Here is a 10,673-nt window from a genome sequence, read left to right as displayed (position 1 = left end):
AAGGACCGCCTCTGGCCTGGGAAGTTCTGGTTGTCTCTGAAGAGAGATAACATTTTCTCCCTGTTGCTGACGGTCCGCACGTGCTTACTTTTCTCTAGATCTCTAGTCTACATATTTGCTCTCCTTCCCAGGTATCTTTTCGTGACCACAGGCCTAAGTTGATGCTGGTGTTTCACTCTTCTTGGTTGGAACTAGAAGAACAGAAGCGCGTTAGTAATTCTTCCCAGCAGAGCCACCGTAGCTCATCTCGCCGCGCGTGTGCAGTAGAGGGGTTTTTGGTGGGGAGGTGTGTGTCTCATCTTTGAACTCCTGGTGAGAGGAGTTTAGAGTCTGGGAGTTCCCTTAGCTAACACTGTTGGCCACAGGGCAGGCCGCTCCCTTTCTCGCAGGCAGGCTCCTGTGGTTTGCTCGCCCAGGTGTTTCTGCACTCCGCGGGTTTTTAACAAATCACAGGCGCACCCTCTTGTGCCACCTCGCGGCGGCCTCCAGGAGAGTCTTGGATAGGACCTACTGGGCAGAAGTAGACCTTGGCTGTTACTTTCTGTAAGTTCTGCTTTAAACCGATCACAGAAGGCACCAAAGTTAGCATTATTATTATTTTTAAGTGCTCCACGTTTCCTCTGGAAATTCAGCTTCCCACTACCTGAGCACCTGGTCTGACAGTGCGTATCTCTTAAATTAAGTCTCTTCCCTCACTCCGTCCTCATAAACACAAGGAAATAAATTTGTTCTGTAGCTAAATATGAGTGACCACGTCCTGGGGGACACAGATCCAGGTTGTTCAAATGCCACGTTTCAACTGGCATTTCATGAACTTACAATAAAAGAATGAAAGGAAATTATAAATCAACCTCCCCTTTCAAATACGTTGGGGGAACGTCAGGCATGCAGGTTATAGCAAAGCCCATGCTAGGTCTCCTATACTATCTGATGACATTCTTAGCCTTGAGTTCGTAGAAGCCGGTGGCTAGTTTGTACTGTCTGAAAGGAATTGACTCATAGGTACAAGGATAGCTGTTCGACTACATTAAGGTATTGAACTTAGACTATTAAGGGCGTTAAAGATATCTTGCCATGATTTGCTCAGAACCTGAAGGTTCCCATCCTTCTACAATCACTGAAATTTCAGTCAATCAGCATTGTGGAATCTTTAAAACAGAAGGGGCAGCCACTCAACCACTGCTCACGTTTCCTTACTTTCTTCCTCCTGTCTTTCTTTCTGACAGCCCAGGCTGTCTCAAACTCAACTATATTGCCAGGTAGCCCAGACTGGTCTTGAACTCCTAATCGTCCTGATTCCAGCTCCCAAATGTGTGCCCACCCTCCTCTCGTATCTCTTCTTTGGGGGATTTTTACCCTTCTAACAAAGAGGGCTTGAGAGTGTAACAGTTCCAAGCTGGGAAAGACTAGAATCTAAAAGAGGCTGAGGCTGGATTTTTGTTTGTTTTGTTTTTTGAGACAGGGTTTCTCTGTAGCTTTGGTGCCTGTCCTGGAACTAGTTCTTGTAGACCAGGCTATCATCGAACACACAGAGATCTGCCTGCCTCTGCCTCCCGAATGCCGGGATAAAAGGTGTGAGCCACCACTGCCCAGCAGGATTTTTGTTTGTTTTTACTGACTTGTCATGGCCACACTTCTAGATGTACTTTGAAGGCTCATAAAATCTTTACTATTGTCGTTTCAACACTTTTCAGTTGTTCTCGTGTTTTCTCCCTAAGTACGAGAAAGGTTCTTACTTCAGGGTTCCTGCTATGTTGGTTTTAAAGGACTTGTTTTATCTGAACATTGGAAAAGCAAACAGGAAAAAAATTCTGCATTATTGAGGGGACTTGTTCTCCTCTTGCTTTATAAATATATGATTATATATATGTATATATATACATATATATATGTATATATATACATATATAAATAAAGGCAGTCTAGGTGATAGAAGGGATGGGCAGAAAGTCAGGATAAGTCTGGCTGCTTTTTTTCCAGCTACTCCTGTTTGACTCTAACCAAGAATTGATTATGTAGGACCTTCTTTTAAAAACCTTATAAAGCCAGGCCAGGCAGTAGTGGCATGCCTCTAATCCCAGCACTTGGGAGGCAGAGGCAGGCAAGTCTCTGAGTTTGAGGCCAGCCTGGTCTACAAGAGCTAGTTCCAGGGCAGGCTCCAAAACTACAACGAAACCCTGTCTTGGAAAACCAAAAACCAAGCCAAAACAACAACAACAACAAAAACCTTACAAGGCTGGGTTAGTGGTAAATGCTTTTTATCTCAGCACTTGGGAGACAGAGGCAAGTGGATCTCTGAGTTTAAGGCCAGCCTGGTGTTTATAAGGTGTTTCAGAACAGCCAGGGCTACATAATGAGCAGCTATCTCAAACACCCCCACCCCCAAACCATCCAAACAAACAGAAATCAAAAACCATCCGAACAACAGTAAAACCACCAACCAAATAATCTAAAACCTCAGAAAAGCAATATTTTCTTTTGTAGCTTTGGGAAATACAGGAGAAAAACCGAAAAATTACACATGTACACACTGAGTGCAGTAGTAGTGTGGATAGTGTTTTATTCATTTGGCCCGCATAATAAATTATAATCTACTTCCCCTTCATTGACTTCAGTTCCTCCTTCAACAATTTTTGGTGGTGATCGTGTGCCACCTTATGCCACAGTCTTCTGTTGGAATTAGCTTGTTTTGATTTTCCTATCACAATGTACAACTTTGTCAGTGTCTTAGGGTTTTTTTTTTATTGTTGTTAAGAGACACAATGTATAGTTACAAAGGTTCAGTTCATTATCATCATGGCAGGGAACATGACAGTGTGCAGGCAGACGTGGTGCTGGCTATGTCTTGACCAGACGACAGCAGGAAGTCGACTGACTGTCACAGTAAGCGAAGCTTGAGAAGAGACCTCAGAGCCCGCCCCCACAGTGACACATTTTCTCCAAAAAGACCACACCTATTCTGACAAGGTCAAACCTCCTAATAGTGCTGCTTCCACTGGGGGCCACTTTTGAATTACCACAGTCCGAAATATGTGTGTGTGCCTTCTGATGATTTGACTGAATTCCTTTAAAGAGATGTTTCTGGGCTGGGCAGTGGTGCCACACGCCTTTAATCCCAACCCTTGGGAGGGAGAGACAGGCAGATCTTTGTGAATTCAAGGCCAGCCTGGTCTACAGAGGGAGTACCAGGACAGCCAGAATTACACAAAGAAACACTGTTTTGATAAAACAAAACCACAAAAACAATACAAAAAAGAGAAATTTCTGGGTCAGAGAATCTATATTTCTTCAAATCTTATGGTATCTGTAAACACAAGACATTCCTGGAAAACAGTGAGCATTTTCTCTAGTCCGGGGTATTGGGTATACTTTCCTCTGTTTCTGAATTGGAATACTTTTATCCTGGGGCTCTTGGGAGTGCTGCCCGAGAGCCCTGTGTGCTTCCCCCAGGTGAATGTATTTTAGGCCCCTTGAAACAACAGGGGTTGGATGTGTAGCCCTTGGCTCAGCAGTTACTGTGTCCCTGCTTCACTCTCCATTAATGCCTTCTCCACTTACAGTCTGGCTTCTGTTGCCCAGCCTCTGTCCAGACGGCTCTCTGAAAGGTCACCATTGGCCTTGTACACTCTCTATGGCGTCTCAAACGTAGCTTTTTCCTGAGTCTTTGCTGGTTGCGCTTCATCTCTCTTGATACTTAGAAGGTGTTCCAGATTCTCCAGAACGCTGCTGTCCTCTTCTTTGCACTCCTCTCTTCCCCCAGACCCTTCACGGACTCTCCCTCGATGGCTCAGCTGCCCGTTGACTGTTCTGGGTGTGGAGTCCACATTTCCTTTTGTTCTGTTCAGTGGAGGTAGAACTTAGTGAAGTTACAGGGCTGTTGTCTCCCTGAGCTTCATGGGAGTGTGAGCATTTGCCTTTGGGTCTGACAGTCAGGCACTCGCTCCCAGGATCTGACCCTTAAGAAAACGAAGTGACCTCATTAGTTTTTTATTATTAACTTGACACAATCTGGAGTTACCTGGGAAGAGGGAACTTCTGCGAACGCTTGCCCTGATCAAATTGGCCTGAGCCATATCTGTGAGAGACTGTTTTGATTGACTATTGATATGGAAGGCTCAGTCCTCCATCTGAGGCAACACCATCCCTCGGCAGGAGGGCCATGAACACCAGCCAAGTACCCACTAACAGTTTCACACTGATGAAAAATTACCAAGATAACAACATATTGTTAGTTTTGTCCAATAAAAGATCCAAAGTGAGAGAAGCCCAAAATATCATATCTTACAGCTGAGAAGAGAATGGTACTGCCTTGCATGTCAGCTATCTACAGTGAAAGAGAAGCTAACTCCCCAACAAAGTGAAGACCTTGATCAGAACTGGAAAGGACCTATCTCAGAAGTGGTCTCCAGTAGTGACAACACTTGTCTGTGAAATTTTCCCATAGCCTGGTGTGATGGTGCATACCTATAATCTCAGCACTGTAGAGGTTGAGGCAGGAGGATCCTATTTTACACCAGCTGTGCTACATGATCTCAAAAGGCCAAAAAATATTTTTCTACTTCCTTCTGTAGATACTTGAATGTTTATTGCAAAGATCTTCATGTCTGGGTCAGCCTTGACCCTCACTCCATGCGGTCACTATTACTTTTCCAATTTTAGTGTAAGCACCGGTCACTGTTATCTTAAAACTGCTGTTAGACTTTTAGTCTTTCTCATGTTTCTGTATTCTTGATGTAGTATTTGTTCATAGGCTGTTAAGGGTTTTGTGTCAACATTTTTATCTGATAGGCACTGATATATATATATATATATATAAACTGATATATATATATTAATTAATTTATAATTGACTTAAGAGGCTGAGACTTACCATGTTGATAGATATAGATTATTTTTGTTTCTTTTGAGAAAAATAAATTATTTCAAAATAAAATATTATAAACTATAAAATTTTATAAACTTCTACCCTTACCCTGTTTCTTTTTATTCCAGTGCTTCTAAATTTAACTATATTATGCATTTATAGACTCATTATGTTCCTTCTTCTTCGTACCAGCCCCCACTTTGAAGGGCACACATTCCTCAGTTGGTCACCAGTCAGAACAGGGTCTGGTACCTATTGCGTACTTAGTTATGCTTGTTATTGCATGGCGATCTGTGCTACAGATGCGTTTATTTTTTAGATTTCAGAATTATGTGCATGACATCATGACTTTGAATAAGAGAGAGCAGTGGGTCCAGGGAAGATAGAATCTGCTTTTCAGTAGAAGAAGACCAGAGAGGTCAAAATCAGGGCATAGCTAGATAATGTTTCAAACTGAAAGAGATAAAACTTCCTCTACTCAGAGACCTCCCATCAAGAATTCTTAGTAGAAAAGAAATCACTTTTGTGTTTTCTTTTTGTTTTTGTTTGTTGATACAGCGTTTCTCTGTGGCTTTGGAGCCTGTCTTGGAACTAGCTCTTGTAGACCAGGTTGGCCTCGAACTCACAGAGATCCACCTGTCTCTGCCTCCCAAGTACTGGAATTAAAGTCTTGTGACACCATATATGGTAGAGTATTACCACTAATACACATTTTTTTTTTTACTTTTAACTGCTTGTATATTCTTTGCTTTTTATATTTTGTTTTTTTCTTCCTATATAAAACTGTAAATTGAAAATCTTAGCTGTTTGCTTTTCTGTATTGCAAATATCTTTCCCCAGTTTGTCAGAGTTTAGGTTTTATTTACTTATTTTTGCTCAAAGAGAAATGTAGTTAAATTTATTTTATTTATTAATTTATTTTAAATGTAGTTAAATTTAATGTAGTTAAATTTATTACACTTCTGCCAAACTATTGGCTTGGTGTCCCCCCGGAAATGCCCTTTCTATCCCAGGATCATTTGCACATGGCTTACTCTCTAACAGCCTGTCTGTGGCCTGTGTTTTCCTTCCTTGTTGGAAATACCATGTTTTCCATAAATTACAATGTCACGTGCATTTGATTTCTTTCTTGATTCTCCACATTCTTTCAACTGAAGTCTGTTTTCAAAGACAGTTTTACATTTCACACCCTTTAGAGAGCAAACTGTTATGCACGGTGACGTCACTCCTCTGTGGACACAAGACTCATCCAGTGAGCGTTTGGATTGGACAGCAGCAAGCAGAGAGCCCAGGAACCAGCACTCAGGCCATTTTGCTTAGTTCTGCTGCTGCTGTTCGAGACAGTCTTTCTAGATAGCCCAGGATGGCTTTGAACTTTGCATCCTTCTGTCTCTTTCTTGTCTCCTGAATTACAGGCCTGTGCCACCCATACCATTATGATTCTGGGTGTCCTTCTGCTTCACTACAACTTCTTCAGCGAAGAGCCCAGCCCAGAGAATGTATACAGGCAAGCAGATTTCTCTGGGTGAGGTATTAGGAAGGGCAGAGCTATGGGGTTTTGGGGTAACTTTCCCTGTTTCAATTTTTCTGGAACCACCTAGAATAAGTTGTCTAAACAACAAAGTAATTATCCTAGTACAGAGGCTAAAATACAGAGATTAATGTGTTGGCAGGGTTTATTTCTTCTAAGACCTCTCTCCTCGCCTTGTAGATGGCCATTTTCTTCGGTGTCTGTTCATGCCTAACCTCTTCTTACAGGACATTAGTCATATAGGGCGAAGGCCTGCCTGTATGACATCCTGTCTCCAAACATAGTCACACTCTGAGATACTGCAGGTTAGGATATCAGTTCATGAATTACGGAGAGACGCAAGTCAGCCCATAGCCCTTCTAACATGATGAACCCATGTTCCTCAGTAAAATTTGCAAGCATCAACTCAAATATCAGCTCCAAGCTTTCAGGTCCTAAGGGTCATGACCTTGCTTTATACTTACAACTTCACTCTGTTTAAGGCCAGTATAGAGGACTAATAGGTCAAAGTCAGAAAGTGGTGCTGTTCCTTTGTCCTGCAGCTGTGCAAGGGGCCAGACTTCATCTAGGGAAGTTTTAAGTCCAAGGGAGTTCACGGGGACCGATTACTGAGAGAATGAGGCAGCCAGTTCAGTCAGCTTTTGGAGCCATTAATGCGACATCTCTCCTAAATTGGAGCTTTGGGCTCAGACCAGAGCACATGTGGAAGGAGTTGACTCCTGTAGCCATTAGTATTGACCCAGAGCATTGTGGATACCAACATTTACAATATCCCAGGAGTCCCGAGAGGAATAACAGGGAGCACTGACAAGAAAACTCTCTTAAGGGAAAAGCATCACAGAGTGAACCTCTGGGTACTCTTCTTTGGGAGGTCATTGAGCCGCCCCACTCCAAAGGGTCATGTCCAAGATGGGGACCCCTTCTATTTATGTGTAGACTTTGGTAGAGAACATGAACCTTTTCTGCTTCTTCAAAGGGTTAGGAGCGAAAGGAAAGGTGGAGAATGCCTCTGGGCATATAAAAAGTAATCCAGTCTCACCAGTGATGCCTCCTGTCATCATGCCTCCATTCAAATTCGGAGGTACCTCATTATTCACCGCATATATATACACACACATATATACATATGTATATATACATATAATATATATATACATAATATATATGTATATATATTAGGTGATAAGATGTAGAACAGAATAATCATAGTAACAAGTCAGAGAACTAAAATAATTAAAGTTGGAAGGACAGAGATCTAGTCTGTTCTTCATTTTTCAAATGAGGGGAAAAGGAAGAACTGATATTTATTGAATTAGATACTTCACATTATGAATCCTATAAGGTCGATATTATTACTTACCTTTTAGCTAATGAGATGCCATGGAGTTTGGAGAGAAAGGGGGCAGTCTGTGGTTATCATCCTGTGCTAATCTGTGACTACCTTATCACCCACCATCAAGTGCTAGGTCTTCTCATACTTCTGTGTATTTGTGTTTTTATTACCCGTACACCTTGGAAATCAGTGTCACTTGAGTTGTGCCCACAAGCCATGCTTAATTTTGTGGTAGACCTCAGGGCAACCACTGATTTCTTCGACCTCTCTTTGGTGGCATCAGTGTATTTCACTGAGGGTGTGGAGAGGTGGGAGGAGCGAGGTGGTGTGCAGAGGACACCACAGGTCTTGTCACCCAGAGCTGCTGGAGGAGATGGTTGATACCCACCCCTTACTTTGCAGCAGAAGTAAAGCTAGGTTTTATTGGTTTTTACACAAATGCCTGCTTGGATAATTAGTACTCTGAATGTAAGTTTAGCCTCCTGCAAGAAAGAAGTATATTCGAATGTAAGAGGACCTCTGTTCCTCTACACGTGGAGTGAGTGCCACTCGCAAGGTAGCGCTCTCATCAGGGTTTAGGTAGCACTTCCCAAAAGCCAGGTTCTACTCCAAGCACTTTATGTTATTAACTCACTTAATTTTCACAGTAAGTATGAACTTGGTACCATTATTTTCTCCCCTTTATGGACAGGGGAGCCAAACTAAGTAGCTTGCTCGGAATTGCTTAGATTGTAAATGCCGAAAGCTTAAGACCACAAGAGTGCCCTGGCTCCCTCTCACGGCTGTTCTGCCTACAGTCTAGTTCAGATTTTCCCATGAGCCTCACTTCTTCCTCTGTATCGTACTATTTCTAGAACAGTCTGCTCTGCCTACTCCTCCTGGCTAGTGCTTTGAGAGACGGCCTTCACATACAGATTCTCTCACTCATCTTTCCATTTCCCCCACTGCCTGTTCGCTACCCTGTGTGTAAAGATTCAGGAATCTTAAGGAGCGGTCAGATATTGTGGTGTTTGAAGGAAATGATGGACAAGTAGGAGCTGAGTAGAGTGAGTCCTTGTGGATTGTTTGCTTCCTAAGCCTTATCATGCAAAGAACTGTTTAGATGGGTTAAAAAAATGACATCAAAATCCACAGATCAAACTGCCTACGTGGTTTGGAGTGATGCTGACATCTGATGGCCCAGTGGATCTAAGTAACCATTAATAATCTTGCTTGTCCCCTTCTAAGGCTTGAGAACCTGAGATAGTATGTATCTGCATCCCGGCAGATAGAGCGCCTTCAGCATCAGGAACGTGCATCAGCTGTGTGAGGACATGAGGAGCGAGGAAACAGCAGAAGCCAAACAACGGCTGCATCGACCTGTTAGATAAAGACAAGACCCAACCAAGAGGATCCCCCAGCGGGACAAAGGGAGAACTGACTGGACAGAGCTGCTCAGAGAATTAATCAGAATAAAGCTGTTTTTCCCAAAAGCACCCAGAAGACGGTCAAAGCACCAGGTAGGCAGCATCAGTGCACTGCCATAATGAAAAAGGAGGAGCGCCTTTTTATTTCTTTATCTATTTATTTATTTTGTGAAGTTCCCTAGGAATCACTTGTTGGCCTTTTGGCTAAGATCTACTGTAATAAATAGAGAGGGACTCCGTGCAGGATGACCAGAATTCTGGCAGCCTCTGAGGTAGTAAGACACAAGTTTGGGGAGTGAAGTACATTCAATATAATGATGCATGCTGGTTAGTTTTATGTTAACTTGACACACACTGTAGTCATCAGAGAGAAGGTAATCTCAATGGAAAAACCTCCAGAAGACATTGATGTGGGTGGTGCCACCCCCAGGCTAGTGGTCCTGAGTTCTATAATAAAGTGGGCTGAAAAAGCCTTGGGAGAACAAGCCAGTAAGCAGGACTCCTCCATGGTCTCTGCATCAGCTCCTGCCTCCAGGTCCCTGCCCTGTTCAAGTTCCTATAAACAGAGACGTGGAAGCATAAGGCCAATGAAAATGAACCCTTTGCTCCCTGAGTTGTTTTGGCCATGGTGCTCTATCTCAGCAGTGATGAGCCTCACTAAGACAGAGGGGAGCTGTGGGAAGTTACTTTGGACAAATGGGACATAGGCACGGTGAAAACAGGATCCACCCAGACATATATCAGAAGGGAAGTGGGTGGCGTACAATGATTTGAAAGGGACAAACATACCACACATGTAGGACCTTCAGGAAAACCAAAGCACTCATAAATGTTTCTTCCAGAATAAGAACAAATTTAGAAGTAAGTACAATTTCATGTTTTATGTCCATTTAATGAAAACCAACCAACCAACCAACCAACCCAGAAACAAACACAAACTGATTATCTTCCCCCCATTCCAAAGCTTCCTGAAGAAATTACCTGGGCTGTTGAGGGAGCCCTTGCATCCGTATTTATTCATCCCTGGGTCTGGAGTAGTTTCGGGCCTATGAGTTGAGGCGGCTGTAGACTGACGACATTAATTAACCTTGTCTCTTAGCAGCAGGCCTGGTTTAAGTCTGCCAGGACTTTCCCCACAGTGCAGTTGCCTCTGTGCGCACCATCCCGATAGAGGGCCAGAAAACACGGTCATTCTGCCACTGCGCTCTCTACTCCTAGACAGTTTTCACTTTCTGCAGTTCTGCCACCCCTGGCTGCAATTTTCCTCTTTCAAGCATTGCAAATGCATCTCTCTCCACCCATTTGGTATCTTTCACCCTTTCTCTTTCTTGCCAGAACTCCAGTTTCCATGCCACTGTCTGCTAGAGTGAGACCAGAGGGATACTGATCATCCCTCCATGTTTTTTTTTCTTTCCTTGAGAGTGTTCCCTTCTCCTGAAGTCTCATTTTCTTTTTCTTCTCAGAATCTTACTTCTTTGAGCTTGCACAATGACCAGTTCTCATATGAGCCCCCACTTCCACCCCGACAGGGTTTCTCTG

The sequence above is a fragment of the Arvicola amphibius genome, chromosome 12 (genome assembly GCF_903992535.2).
Source record: "Arvicola amphibius chromosome 12, mArvAmp1.2, whole genome shotgun sequence".
In the NCBI taxonomy this organism is placed as follows: domain Eukaryota; kingdom Metazoa; phylum Chordata; class Mammalia; order Rodentia; family Cricetidae; genus Arvicola; species Arvicola amphibius.
This window is presented reverse-complemented; position numbering follows the sequence as displayed.